This window comes from Neocloeon triangulifer, unplaced genomic scaffold (genome assembly GCF_031216515.1).
Source record: "Neocloeon triangulifer isolate White Clay Creek 2 clone unplaced genomic scaffold, ASM3121651v1 ptg000012l, whole genome shotgun sequence".
Classification (NCBI taxonomy): Eukaryota; Metazoa; Arthropoda; class Insecta; order Ephemeroptera; family Baetidae; genus Neocloeon; species Neocloeon triangulifer.
This window is the reverse complement of record NW_026775554.1, coordinates 12,446,163-12,460,901: the sequence shown is the minus strand read 5'-3', so window position 1 is coordinate 12,460,901 and position 14,739 is coordinate 12,446,163. Positions and strand designations below refer to the sequence as shown.

Here is a 14,739-nt window from a genome sequence, read left to right as displayed (position 1 = left end):
ATTAAGTGCGAATCCAAGCAAAATTATAAATTTTTATAATCCCAATTTTTTTTTATTATTATGAGATAAATATGTAGCACGCATAGAAATTTAAAAAAAAAATTAAATAAATATTATGAATATTTTAATAATTTTTTGTTAAGAAATTTTTCAGAATATATTTAATAGAAAAAAGAAAGCAAATAATTTGAAATAATAAATAATTTTTATATTTTTTTTCTCAACACTACTTGTTATAAATATTAGCAAAACAAAATTCCATAAGCTCATTTTGATTTGATATTATATAAAATTGTAAATTTTACATTGTGACATCCTGAGAATAAGAACCACACAATATTGTGGGTTGACCACCAATTTTCCACTTTGGATGCAATTATAAGATAAAAACGGCCAGCACAAAGAGGCGAAATTATACGGGACAGCGCATCAGGTGCAAAAGAGATATTATGCTTCATTGAATGAGCTGCCCAATTTTTTTTCTCTCTCCGTGTCAGACACATTCTCTCTGATGAACTGAGATGCTCCAGCTCTCATCCATCTCTTGTGTCCGGTGCATCTCGCTGACGCGCGGCGGGCGACGGGATTTCATAAGGCTCTCTGCACGCTCCACTTGCGGCGCATTCTCCTCGCGTGTTACACCGCCTTTGGATCGATTGCATATATTGATGGACACGTAAATGCTGCAAGCGGATGAAAGAGTTCGGGAATTGCGAATTGTACACGGTACATGCTTCGTTTCTGCGTCTTTTCTTCATTAAATTTCTGTCAAAAGTGAAGAAAAATCTGACAGCAACAGGTGGAGCACTGATCGTTTCTATTTCACGCCAAAGTTGCTTGAAGTAAAACGGAAGACAGGAAATTTTAAAAATGTGGCGAATTAATTTGATTATTAAATCACCAATTTCACTGATTAACTAAGCTAATTAGTTCTCAACCAGCACTTTCTACAAATTTCCTTTTAATTAATATATATTTTTTTAATGCCTCTTCAATTATTGAAAAAGTTTTAATTACTCGGAGGCTCATTAACTTCTGCGAGAGCGATTTCATCGTAAAACAAACATGTTGCTGGAATTAAAAGAAGCTGAGATGGAATGCAGCAAAGTAATCACCGCAGAGACGTGCCACCGTCTGCTCACGACACTCGCTGTGACTCGCTCAAAAAGAGAAATTAAAATATCTCGACGAATAATAATTATTGTACTTGCAAGTACTGACTCATGAGAGCAGAGACGAACTGCTCGGTGTCAAGTTTCTAGAGCTGCGTGTGCGGTGGCACTGATACGTCAATCAAAAAATTGAAACCAACAAAAACTACATTGATAGTTGATTCCTACATAACTCATTTTTGTGACTTTATCTCTCAGTTTCTATAAATTTAAATTGCAATTATAAGTTTAACCGGGGTAATAGTAAAAAAAGAAAATTATTTATGGACGTCAATTTCCATATGAAATGACTGAGATGAACAAATAAATTATTCAAATGAAGGAAGATTTCTATTTTTATTGTCGTTTTGCTTGTTTCTGCATCATGACTGACCGAGCAGACGGTCATAAATTTAATTCGCCATAAAAAGAGAAAGAATTAATAATTCGATTAAATCGCGTGTTATTATTATTCCCAGGCGATTTCACCGCACAAACGAAGATGGACATTCTCGGCTAGCTGCAGTTTCTTCCATAATCAAGGTCAATGTTTACGACTGCACGCCAGCAGCAATTACAAATGGCACATATTATAAACGCGAGCTGGTCAAGTTGGAGTCCCACGCGTTCGATATAAAGATTAATTCCCACGGAATGAAGATTTTTAATTGAGCACTTCGAGGAAAAAAGAAGCATCTGAACGAGATTGGGCGGCAATTGATTACTTAATTATTGCGACCATTGTCGGGCAATTAAAATCGGAATGCAGTCGCCAACGAGTGGTCAAAGATCTTTGAATTGCGTATCGAGAGCTTCTTGCCCGCTCGCCACCAGGCAGCCTTGATGCTGCGGTGACTTCAATCATTGCAAAATTGCAAGAGGCATCGGACACATCATGATTTATGCCTCGGATTTTACGCCATTTTTGCACAAGACGCAGTAAAAAGACGTCCGAGATAAATTATTTCCCAGCCAAGCAAAAAAATGTTAACTTGAAAAGTTGGGTAACATTAAAGGAGAATTAAATTTTTATTTCACTTGCCAGGAATGAGAAATGGTATTGAAAGTAACACAAAATTATTTGCCGCCGATAAAAAGCAAAAGTGACATAAATTAATATTTCTTCGTACTTTTGAATCGTAAAAAATACCTTATCCATACTAATTTAAAATTCCCTGAAATTGTGAGATAATTTTATGCACGTATTAATCTAAAATAAATTCAAAAGTCATCAGATAGAACCGTTAGTTGCATATTATCTTTTCAGGGCAGCTCTCTACTTTAAACGTCAGTTTTTCCAAAAAAATTAAAGACTTCCTGCTCGCATCTCGAGCAAGAAAACGATTTAAATTCAATTTTTTATCTCGTTGGCCTGGCTTGAAAAATAGGCTGCAGTGTTTAATTCCTTTGAAAAGCTCAAGTAATCCATCACCTAGAAAAGCAGAATTCGTTTGAACTCATTTTCCCTCGATTAATCATCTTCTCTCGAGTGCAGTTAAATGTCGACAAAGAGCATCAGTGCATCTGATGCCTATTTAATTATCAACGACCGCTACCAGTGTTAAAACAAACTCATGTTGTCGGGTTGAAACATAAACTTCTGCACCTCAGCGAGAAATGCACCGTAGGCGCTGAACTGCGACTTTGTATAGTTTGTATCGCGCGCTCGACTATGAGTATTTAATTCTTTCTTACTCTCGCTGCATTGTCTTTAATTGTGGCAAATTACATTATATGTGATTGCATCTGAATCTACCCACGGGCTAAATTACGTATGCCGCGGCATTGTGCGCTTAATTGCGCCAATTACTACGCGCGCAGTTGGGTTAGGTCACCGCCAATTGTATTTTGAACTTGCAAAGCAATATGTATTTGTTAACGAATATTGATTAATTGATTTTATAAGCAGAGCAAATAATTTGATGGCATTTTAAATTCAATTTATTTATAAAGTAGAACAATTTTTTAAATTTTAGTGGCCAACAACAGATTTAATCAACAAAAATGGTCTTTTAAAATATTCAAATTTTGTGTTACATTCTGTATTTAAACAAATTGATTAATGCTTTTGCTCACAATTTAAGCAGCTTAAAGCCAGTTTTATCAACAATTATCAGTGCAAAACATAACTTGAAACTTAAATCATACAGCTGGAATACTTGGGATTTTTATCTAGACTGAATAAGAAATCAATTCACGAGAATAAAATTTAAATTTAAATACACGGAAGTCTTCATGGTTTGAGAGAACTTTGACCGACTTGAAGCAAAGCGAATCGTGGAGCAATGCATAATTATACGCCCACAGATATGATATTCAGTCAAATCCGTTACAGATCGGCTGCTGAAAAGCGCGTTTCCTGAACAGGTAGGAAGCAACTTCCCTCTCACTGGCGATGAACTAGAATTCGTAAGAAATGTGCCAAGTGTCACAAGAGAGATGATACTCTCTGAATAATTTTCCGCGCTTCATGCAGGCGATTTAATGGCCGATCGAGGCGGCACAGATAAACACATCAGCGGTAATTGATGTAAATCTGCCAGCACCAACTTGGCCGCGTTACTTCCTCTGCCGAACATCAAAGAGAATGAAAAGGACGTGTAAGAAGTACATAATAACGCGTGTAGAAAAACCAACTTCCTCTCGGCCAGATGAAGCCAGAGATGTGTGTACTTTTACCACGGTCCACTTTGGCTCAAAATTGGTGCTCGCGGAGCAATCATCCAAGGCCGTATTCAAAGTCATCCCGTTAAAACGCCGCTGCCGCGTAATTGCAAACCACTTTCGGAACAAATTTCTTTTCTTTTGTTGTGGATTTCCGTTCATCGATCGAGGAAAGAAGACATTATAATCTGCGGCTAGGCATCTATTCTCATGTTGGTTTTCACTTTTCTAGCCCCAAGTCCAAAAATTTTATAAAAATAAATAAATCATCAACTATGAGACCCGCTTTTCCCAATTTACTTTCTCAGTTTTAATTAGTTGCAAACTTTTGATTTTGTCTCATTTATTAGAAATTTTTCGATTAATATATAATTGGTTTAGAAAATGAGAGTTTATTGTTGTCCTTGCCTGGAATAGGCGTTATTATTCTGGTATTAAACCAAATCGAAAACAAATCAGCAAATGACCTTTGAAAAAAATTGGCTCCTTTAAACCGGATGAGCAAAAGCGTCTGTCTAATTTGATGTCGTGACTAACCTCGGCTCATCAATTTTAATTTTTCCAGTGCGCCAGACGCGAGATGATCTCAGCCAATTCAATTTCGGCCGAGTAGTAAAAATTACTCAATTTGAAGCTGAGAGACAAAAAAAAATCAGATTCATGTTAAATGCGATCGTAAAAACTGGTTTTTACGGCCCAGCGTTTTCGTTTTTTCATACTTTTTCCCTTTCAAGAGCGCGTCCTTGGTTGGAATTCACAGATGATGCTCTTCCAAAGGAATCGGCGTTTTTAAATGGGATTTTAATTGCTCATTATACAAGATTGTGGTAATTAAGCCGCAATGCACAGGTGGAATAGCAAAAAACTTCGCGGAGGCAATTATCAATATACGATTCTCTATACGCTTCGAGTGACTGGCAAAAGTTTCCTTTCCGCACACTTTTAATAACATGTGCCAAAATATATGTATATATTTTTTTTCTTGCATTTGAATTAAAATTTGAGTGGAAAATGATTGGCAAGTAAATAACCAGGAAATGAATAAGACCCAAAAAATGTTCTTAAAATTGAAAAAAAAAATTAATAAACTGATATGCAGCTAAAACTTTCCTGAAAATTTCTTTCACGGCGCTCGTTACAAAAATTAATTGAATCCTAGAATTAACATATCTATTAGTCCCAAGAAAATTTGAATTTGTAACAAATTTTTGTGAGCAATAATTGTTGTCCCATCTTTTAATAAACTCATTAGGAATTTCTGAATCATATTATTTGTCAAAATTGAATTAATAAAAAAATGAATCATTTAATTAAATGATAAAGAATGGAAAATCAATTTTTCTAGATCTTTGTAATTAAGGCCAACAGAACTGGACAGATCCCTTCGAATCTCACTCTATTAAAAAATGTAATGGACATTGTATTGAGCTAGAGCGCTTCACTTCTCTGCTATAGTGAAATAGGAAACCGCAAAAAGATAATTGATTGCAAATAAATAGCACATAAAATGTCGGTGCAGGGATCAGATCTCAATCCGCAACTCGCTTAATGCGTTTGACTTGTAAGTATCGTAGTGCATGTTCACCGCGAAAGGAAAATAAATTGAACGTCGTAAAAAAGCGTTCGACAAAGTGATCATTACCGCGGCGAAGAGCCGCGCATTACCCGAGGTCAGCAAATATTAATTCCCGGGGGCTGCTCACCGCGCTTGCAAACAAAGTGCACGTACAACTGCAACCTGTAATTCTGTCGGCACCACACGCAGCGTCGAGACAAAGTGCATGGGTAAATAAATCACCAGCAAATTTCGCATGCTTATGGGAATAAAATTTTCATAGCAAAACCGACGAGATGCCTTCCTGCTCAAGCAGAGACCTACATTTTTTCTCGGATTGTGCGATTATTGATTTGTGAGGAAAGGTGGCTGGACGGGATAATCTCTGCGTGAGAATCACTTCTGCCTTTTCTGACGGTGCAAGAAGGCATCAATAACGTGTCTACCTGTCGTTTCCTTCAGCACTAATATACTCATGGGTCATGGGACTCCGAGCTAACTTTGGACAATATTATTTTGTTTTAAATTCAGACTGATAAGAGACTGAAAATTTATCAAAATTATCTTTGTGACTAAAAATTTGAAGTTAAAGAATTTATTCATAAAAAATATTTAACGTAAAACATGTTAAAATCTGCTAAATCTGATTTACTTATTTGGGTCAATAGACAGTTGTTGTCAAGTGTGTTGTACTCAGTCTCATAGTCCGCCCGTGGCTATACAAACTATACCAAATTACACACATCACGGAGCAATAGTGTTCCCACAAGATTTCCACGCAGCCGATTCATCGCCAGCACACTCCATTGACTCTTTACGGCCAACAAACGAACCGATTATTCTTTATCCTTTCTTTCTCTCTTTCCGCGACTTGCAGATCTGTTTGTCGTTTCGGTGACAACTCTTAAATGTTGGTTTCGCGGGCCACAGATTTTCTAATTAGTAATTAGGTTGGCCGCGGAGCAAAAGTACTTTCATAGAGAGGTTTCAATGCCTGTTTCGAGCTGAACAATGCAGAAATGTTTTATGTATTAATTTTGCACGGTGAACAAAAGCAGCCACAAATCTTTCTCCGGGCGTCAATGTCTAAGCTTTATTATAATAATTGCACTTGAAAACCATTACCCCATTTTCCGCATGAGGTGTAAGTGCTTTCTTTCGTTTGCGGCGCCGGGTAATTAGCCGAGATTTTATTTTATAAAGAATCGAATGCGCGTCACTTTTTTTGGCACGGAGAGAAATAAAGAGAAGGGCGTGTAAATTTGTGTGGAACGTGATTTGAGCTTATCTTTTTTGGCGAATTACACGCGAGACGAGGTTAAAGTGCGTGGTGTCGCGCCCATAATAATGTGGCCATATAATAAAGTCAATGCCTTACGTAACTGATCGCCCATTGTTGGTGCGATCAACTGACTGCATTGATGGTCAGCGGTACTGAACTGTAAATCGTGGCACTTCTGTTGGCTACTAATGCGACAGAGAGGCATTCCGACCTGTGGAGGAATGCAATTCCGATGTGCTTTCTGTTTCACGTCGGGCGACAATACAATATGCTGTGGAATTCGCCAATAGATTGCAATGAAATTATCTTGTCATTTAGTTTTTTTTTTTTTTTTTAATTAGACTCAACACAACCAGCAATAAATAACAAGTAATCAAAACCTAAATAATGATTTTGTTAAATAATAATATAAACAATAAACAACTCACAAAAACCATCGAGGAAAAGCCGATTTTAAATTATAATTACCATAAATCAACCCTAGATAGTGAAATTTTACCACTTAAAATTTATTTTTTAACTTATATTTAATTAATTTACAAAATTTCATAATATTTTACACTATAATTGTAATATAACTTTATAAAAAATTTTTTTTTCCATATTTCACAAATTAATAATTTTCTCTTATTAAGAAAATTTAAACTGTTATATAGGAAAAAAACTATAAAAACAAATGTACATAATTATACTTTAATTAATAGTCAAAGAAATTAAAAAAACTTCCTTCAAACCTTCTTTAACTGAAGTTAATTAAATTTAATAAATATGCATACAAAGGCTCATAATTTAATAACTCATTAATGAATATAATATTTATAAATATGTCTATAGATTCCAGTTGCATTGCTGTCACGTCTGCAGATCTATTCAAATGCATTTTTGCAGTTTCCGTGAGAAAGGTGTATCCTTTGACCATCTAGAGTCGCTGCACAAATGCATTTTTCTCTCACACCACGCGCAAATTGTGGGAGAACTGCAGCTTGAGAGAGAAGAGTCGCAAGAAGTGCATCTCAGTCTGTTTTCTTTTATACGTACAATTATTTTTATTTTATTGCATGTGACTCTTATCTTCCTTAATGGGAAGCAACAAGGTGACATTAAGTAAACACGCGGACTAGGTTGGCCGCCGCCGCATCTCGGCTCTCACGCTCCACTCCACCCGTATAATGAGAGGGACAATATATAATAAACCGATTAATGCGCGGCTGCCCCGCCGTAAAAGGAGCAGAGCTGCATTTCATCGGCGGAGACCCACCCCGCGAGAGAGTTTGCTAACGACGTTTATCGCGCGCTCGAATCAATTGGCACACGGCTCTGCGAAAATAAAAGCCGGCAGACGTGACTTACTTCTCGCGGTAATTACACGACTGCAGCTCAGCACAGCCTCCGTTTAATTGCACTTATCTCCGAGTTCCGACCTCGCTCTCGGGTAATAAACTATATTTTTATGCCGCGGCGACCGGTATTGATCTTGCTCTCTGCGGCGCGCCGGAATTCCAATCGCCGTTTAGTTTTAAATATTCTGTGGAGAGAAGCATGAGAGAGGTAAAGAGATGGCTGTTTTCCAACTTGACTCTGAGTGGATTATTATTATTAATATTTTTGAACGGCAGCCAAGTGAGAAATCGATTTATTATTTATTGATTAAACTGTCAAACGTCAGGGAGAGGACGGAGAACATTTAATTTGGTCAATATTTATGAGTTTGGAGGTAAAGATATTTTTCAATATTTTGATTCTTAATTTACATCTATATTCCATAAATCTTAAGTGTGAAAAAAATATCAGTATAAGATTTTGCTTTACAAAATGTTTATAATTACTTCTTTTTTTTAAATATATTTTTTTAAATATTACTAAATTTTTGTCAATTGATTGGAACGTTTTCATTTGTGCTTAAAAAATACCTTTTTTTTAATTAAAAAATAAATAAAAAAAATTAAACTAATAAAATATATTTAAAAAAAATGTAAAATTACTAAAACTGCAAATTATATTATAGTGGATGTTTTATTAAAAAAAAATATTTGTTGTTAATTAACAGTGAGAATGTTTTGTGAATCTCTATTTGCTCGACTTCTCATTCTGCAAAATGGGAATCCTTCACGCCAGATTATGTGAATAGCTGAGCGTTTACCATTTTGCGCACGTGTTCAAGGTGCAGAATAATCCCAAAAGCTCAACTCCCGCGCCAACACAGGTGGTGTGGGCAGTGAAGATAAAAAATTCAACTTACAGTCTGCTGGTCAGACTGACAATGCGAGAGGACACACACCTCTTTGTTTGGCTTTAACAGTGAAATTCCGTTGGTCAACGACCTTGCCGATTTGAGCCCATTTTCCGACTTCCACGCCTAGCAGGGGTAATGAATTCAAGTTCACTTTTTTCTCTGGCACCGAGAGTGAGGCAAAGAGCACGGCGCAGACAATTGCAGCAATTTTAAATTCATTTCTGGATTTCTTTTGTGCGCCGCGCGCGTTGACAGCACAGAACTTTCATCCGGCGTGAATGATGCTGCAACTATGGGGTGTCCGAGATGCGAGTAATTTGGCAAAAGGAAGAAGAAAACGCGACGTGTACGTAGAGTAACGGTGCCCGCAAATGCCGTCCGCTAATTGGCTTCTTATAAACGTATTTTCTTCTCAATCGGACGCGCATAGGGGGCCTAATAACATGGACACAAATAAGCTGAAAATGACCAAGGTGTCGTCGCTGCTTTTTGTTTCGTCCGAAAAATCACTCGGGCTGTAGCGTTATATTCACCCGGCTTTTTGCACTCCGTCTGTCCATCTGGCTCATTATGTTTCGCAGCACTTTCCTTGCAGATTTCTGCTTTTGTGGCGGCACAACGAGAGAGCAAATCGCACATGCTCTCCGCTGGTTATTAACACTAATTTCGCCTTTTTGCCGTGAGTGGGCAGATTTCCGCACTGACAAAGTAAGCCGTTGATGTAAAATTTAAAGACTTTCGTCTCAACGTGAATTTCATTTTCCATTTTGAAACTACTCGCTTAAATTTTATAGGATTAGCAGGTTGTCATAACGAATGTGAATAAGATTAGCAGGGAGAGAGATTCAAAGGACAATTCTTTTTAAAAGTTTTTGTAGCCAAAAATTTCAAGAGAATAAAATAAAAATTAATTTATTGCCGACTATCACAACTCTAGATTTTGTTGAGCATAATTTATTTCATTCTTATTGCCTATTTAAAAGTACTTTATTCTTCAATTGTCCCTAAAAATTGTAAAATTATGAGAATTTTGCCAAATTTGAATAAAGTTTTAATCTTAAAATTAAAGGTAAGTCAATAATTTATTATTTTCATTTTGCACATTTTGCAAATAATTATCTTCTTATTAGAAGAGCGAAACGTCCCAATTAAAGAGAAAAACCACAGTCGTATATCAAACACTTCAAATTTATGATGGCCTGGGCAGTTAATCAAACACGTGAAAATCGTGCCGAATGTTGGTCAGTGAATTAAGCAAATATTTTCAGAGCCTTGGCAACTTTGCGAAATATGTGTTTGCCTTTATGAAGTGTGTTTGTTTATCACGTCAAACGCCGCCTCGGTGCCGCTGACGCCTGCACGGGCAGAAAAAACCTCTCATCAGGCGTCTCTTGTGCAGTCCCGCTCGGTCATTATTTATTTCTTTCTGATTTGGCAATATATGACGGTAAATAAAAAGGCAGCCGCCGTATCATTATGCGACTGATTAAAAAGCTGTCACTCCCTAATACGCGTTCATTTAGACGCGCGGTTCGTTATAATCAGTGGGGATACTCGCTGAATAATAACTAATAACACACGAAACCGGCAATAAAAGGAGTTAGAAGAGAGCGAGAAAAAATGTATCATCAGAGCGGAGATGGCCTCGGGTTGTTGCTCTTTTTGTGAGTGTGTGTCCGGCAGTCACATCATTAAGACCCGGGCAGCACCAGATTAAAAAGCGAAAGGTGCAATCTTCCCCGTCGGGGTTCACGGTTTCAACAATGCATTGAATTATTATCGATTTTCCTTTTTACATGCATGTGCCTTATTACCCAAGTGTGATTGAACCCGTCTCGCTGACAATAACACATAAATTGCGGCGCATTGACGAGTTTCGTTGAACCTCTCGTGAAATTGACCCTTAATGAATTCGCACTCGGAAAAATATTCTTCGCAACAAATGATGCGCGCATTTCACAAGTTTTGTTCGTCTTAGCGGTTTTTGCGCTTCTACCGTTCAAGGCGCAGACGAAGGGGTGTCGGCATGATTGTGTGCTTTTTCGCATGTTTGCCTGCGCAAGTGTGCCCATCAATTGAGCTTCAAGTGCTCTAATATTGCTCGAAAATCACAGTCCGTTATTTGATACTCTTGAAAATTCTACTGCCTTCAAAATTATTCTACTTAGAAGATTGCGTCTCCCTATGCAGAATTGATCAAATGATCAAATAGAAATGGTTATTCCAGTTGCTTCTGAATAAAAATGTATTGTTAAAAGTATGTTTTATTCTCTAATACCATTACTGAACTATATAGGCTTCAAAGCGTTTGTACAGTTACAATATATATTACGATATATGTAATAAAAAATATATTAACTTTAACAAAAATAGAATTTTAATCGAAAAGTTAAAAGTCAAAATTAAAGCATCTAAATATTAAAATAATAATAATAAATATTAATTGATGCTTATAATTGAATAATTGACTTAAATTTATTTATTCTAATATTTATTGATAAAAACTATTTTAATGCCTTAATTATGAACATCTACTTATCTAGCAGTTCTATTTTTATAAGAAACCCCTGTCTCTCCTCTTTAAAGCGGGTTGCATAAGCATTTAAATTTGAGTTGATGCTAAATGCTTACCGGATCATTTGGCGTCCAACAAAAACTCCGCTTTTAATCCGAGAGGCTTTTTAGAAACGGGCCGTGCCGCTGGAAATTTGGAATTGCCGGTAAATTAACTTAGCCACCAACCAACAAAGCGTTCAAGAGCGCGTTGACCAATGAGCCGTGCTGCCCGGAGCACTATGCGGGTTGAAACAAATTCATCAGAGTTTTTCCGAGACAATCGGCACGGTGTGCATACGCTGTGACAGTTTGCCGTTGTTCGGCGGCAATTAAGGCCGCGTAATCGGCGGCGATTTCGGGCGATAGTCCATGACCAGCCTAATCGAGAGAGACAGACGGCGCGAGAGGCGCTCTCATGCAAACGCATGCAAAGCCGTGACATTCCCACACACTTTTGGCCTGCCTGCAAATCGACAATGGCCGGCTGAAAAGACAATTGCGAGGGCGTGCAATCGCTTCGGACGGCCACCGACGCCGCATCGAATACGCGAAACTCTCTGCGCCCATTGTCAAGAGAGACTTTGGCAGAACAACGGCCAGCACTGTTAATTCAGCTAATTGACATTATTGACGATTGGCACTAATTAGCCTCTTAACTATATCTTTGAAATTGGCAAATGACTTTTATTTTTTTCTGCATCCTATTTTTAGATCCTGCAGAAGGAATTAGGTTGTAACCTTTTTAACTTCGTCTGCTAATGAACCGTTTAAAAACGTTTAAATTTTTTTAATTACTTTAATTTAATGTTCGTTATAAAGGATGAAGTAATTTAACTCCATTTTACAACTTGTTGATTGAAACAAAATTAAAAAGGGAGAAAATTTTTAAACTTTCATTAATAAGCTATTATCTTAAAGATTTCATTAAGAAGAAAAATAGTGAACGGACTAAATAAATTAAGACAAAAGATATATTTTCAACAGGCGAACGTCTTGGAAACGTGGTTGCGGATTCTTTTAATAAAATCCTCCTCAGTCGGCGTGAGAACAAACCGCCTAAAAATGGCTTCTCTCTCACTGTCTCACTCGAGCTCCGAAATATTTCCCTTTGCCTTTTCGCTTCATGAATGATGCAAAAGTGCATTGTTTCCAAATCTGCAGAATTCGCATGGGCGAGCAGCGATCGCGCGTCTCGCCGGAAAATAGACACCAAGCGCGCAATTAGCGAGAGCGGCAAAAGTAGATCAGTGAGCCAAATCAGCAGAGGCAAAAATAATAATGATAAAACAGCACAAAAGTGCGCGATGAGATGTGAAAGTAAATTCTGCGGTGATTTCCATTTTTGCAGCACATCTTATTAAACTGCAGCTCCGACCGCAAAATCGAACAACGGACGCCTTTCTTCTTTGAGTGACGAGCAAGAAGATGAGTTTCTGTTTACAATATAATAATCATTTTCGAAGTCGTTTTCTCATTACGGACGATCGAGAGCGAACTGCTTTTCCTCTCAACGTGTTTACCCAAATTGGTGTCTCGTTTGCCATCCAGAACAAAACGCTTAGTACAAATTATAAGTTTTATTTTTTTAATGTGAAAATCTCAAGGTAGAGTTACAGAAGACACAAACAAATATCAATTACAAGAGATTAAAAAACACAAACTTTCTTGTTAACGGAAATAAGTGTACATAATTTTTCACTTTTCCTTCAATTTCATATAAAAATTTTGTAAATTATGTCAGATTTATATTTTTTAAATTTAAAATAGTGTTTAAAACTAACTGAGGCACGGAACGAAACATAATTCCTTTTCATTTCTTATAATGTTAATGGTTGCATTATTTATTCATGTTATCAAAAAAAGTTGAGTATAAATGATTAAATTATTTGGAAGGGCTTAAAAATATTCATAATTTCCCATTTCTATTGTTTTTTCCTAAGAGTAAAATTATTTTCAATTATTTTAAAATAAGAAATTAGGAGAAAATTTAAATTAGAACGATCATTAAAGAATTTCGTCTGGTTTTGAATAATTAGTATTCACTTGCAAAGTCCAGATTCAAGTGAGCTTGGCCTGAGGTTAAACGCCTCTTATTCTACAAGTTGAAAGAAGCGTTTTCACACCTCCTCATATTATACACATGCAAGTTTGCAGCTTCCCTGGCATGAACGCGCAGACGGTAGCATCCATCCTACTCGCTCCTTTTCAAAAGCCGGCAACTTTTTCAACCTTGGGGGAAAACAATTAAAACACGAGAGATCCGCGGCTCACAAAGTGGCTGCCCGTCTAGAAAGAGAAGCGTCCAAAATCGCCCTTTTTCCGCGCGGAATGCGACCAAAGCAGCACTATTACGTGTACAAGGCAGCAAATTAACTCGGAATTTGAATGGCTCATTCTTGTGACATGCTCTCGATTTATCATCGGCTTGTCAGCGCAGAAGCGTTTGCAGCAAAAAAGCGCCGTTTTCGCACCGCGCGAGATGATAACATAATTTGCGGGCCGGACAAAGATGTGCCACTAGAGCATTACAAATGAGCTCTTGGGCCATTCAAAGAAGGCGATTAATTGCCTGCGCCGACAAAAGGTAACTCCCTTTGTTTGCGGCCGATTAATTTAATGAAAATTATACGGCGAGCTCGTTTTACGCCGAAAATGCCTACAAAGGCGGCACTCGCTAATTAGCACCGAACAATGCGCGCCACCTTGACAAAGAGCGGCCCAATTCCGGTTTCTGACGATTCTGAGCCAGAATTTTGTAAACGGGCGTGAAACTTGGTTAATTAATTGCGCGGGGGCGTTCACCGTCGGTCTTTCTACTCTGTTTGCACTTCAATTGTGGGTCGAACGTAAAAATTAACGCCCACCATCAGAGGCAATAAGTGGCTGAACCACAGTTGAACGTTACTTTAAAATACTTATAATAATTATCAGTTTCAATTTAAAATCAAGAATTAGTCAAAAATAATACCCCGCAAATTATGTGAAACGTATAGAATAATACTTCGTTTTTCAAAAGGTCTAAAAATTTCAAAAATAAATTTGTTGAAAAAAAAGATTTGTTTTAAAACCGTGATGTGATTTTCATGTTGATTCTTTCAAGAGAAATCGCTTCGAAGCTCAATAATTGCACATTGCCGAAACCTTACAAATGGTAATCAATCAAAAAACGCCAATCGCTGAGTTCAGCACACACACAAAAAACGCTGATGCGTGTTCTGCGTAAAAACAGAACGGGTTTTGTTGTTATTATAGGTGTTGCGAAGTTTTCACTTGCGGCCAGGCGCCGGCTGGGGATGAG

The 14,739-nt window shown here is 37.3% G+C and overlaps 1 protein-coding gene across 1 annotated transcript in view; it reads right to left on the bottom strand.

Annotated features, from left to right (window-relative positions):
• Nucleotides 1-14,739, bottom strand: part of LOC132196948 (uncharacterized) — a 29,045-nt gene that overhangs the window by 13,574 nt on the left and 732 nt on the right. The window lies entirely within an intron of this gene.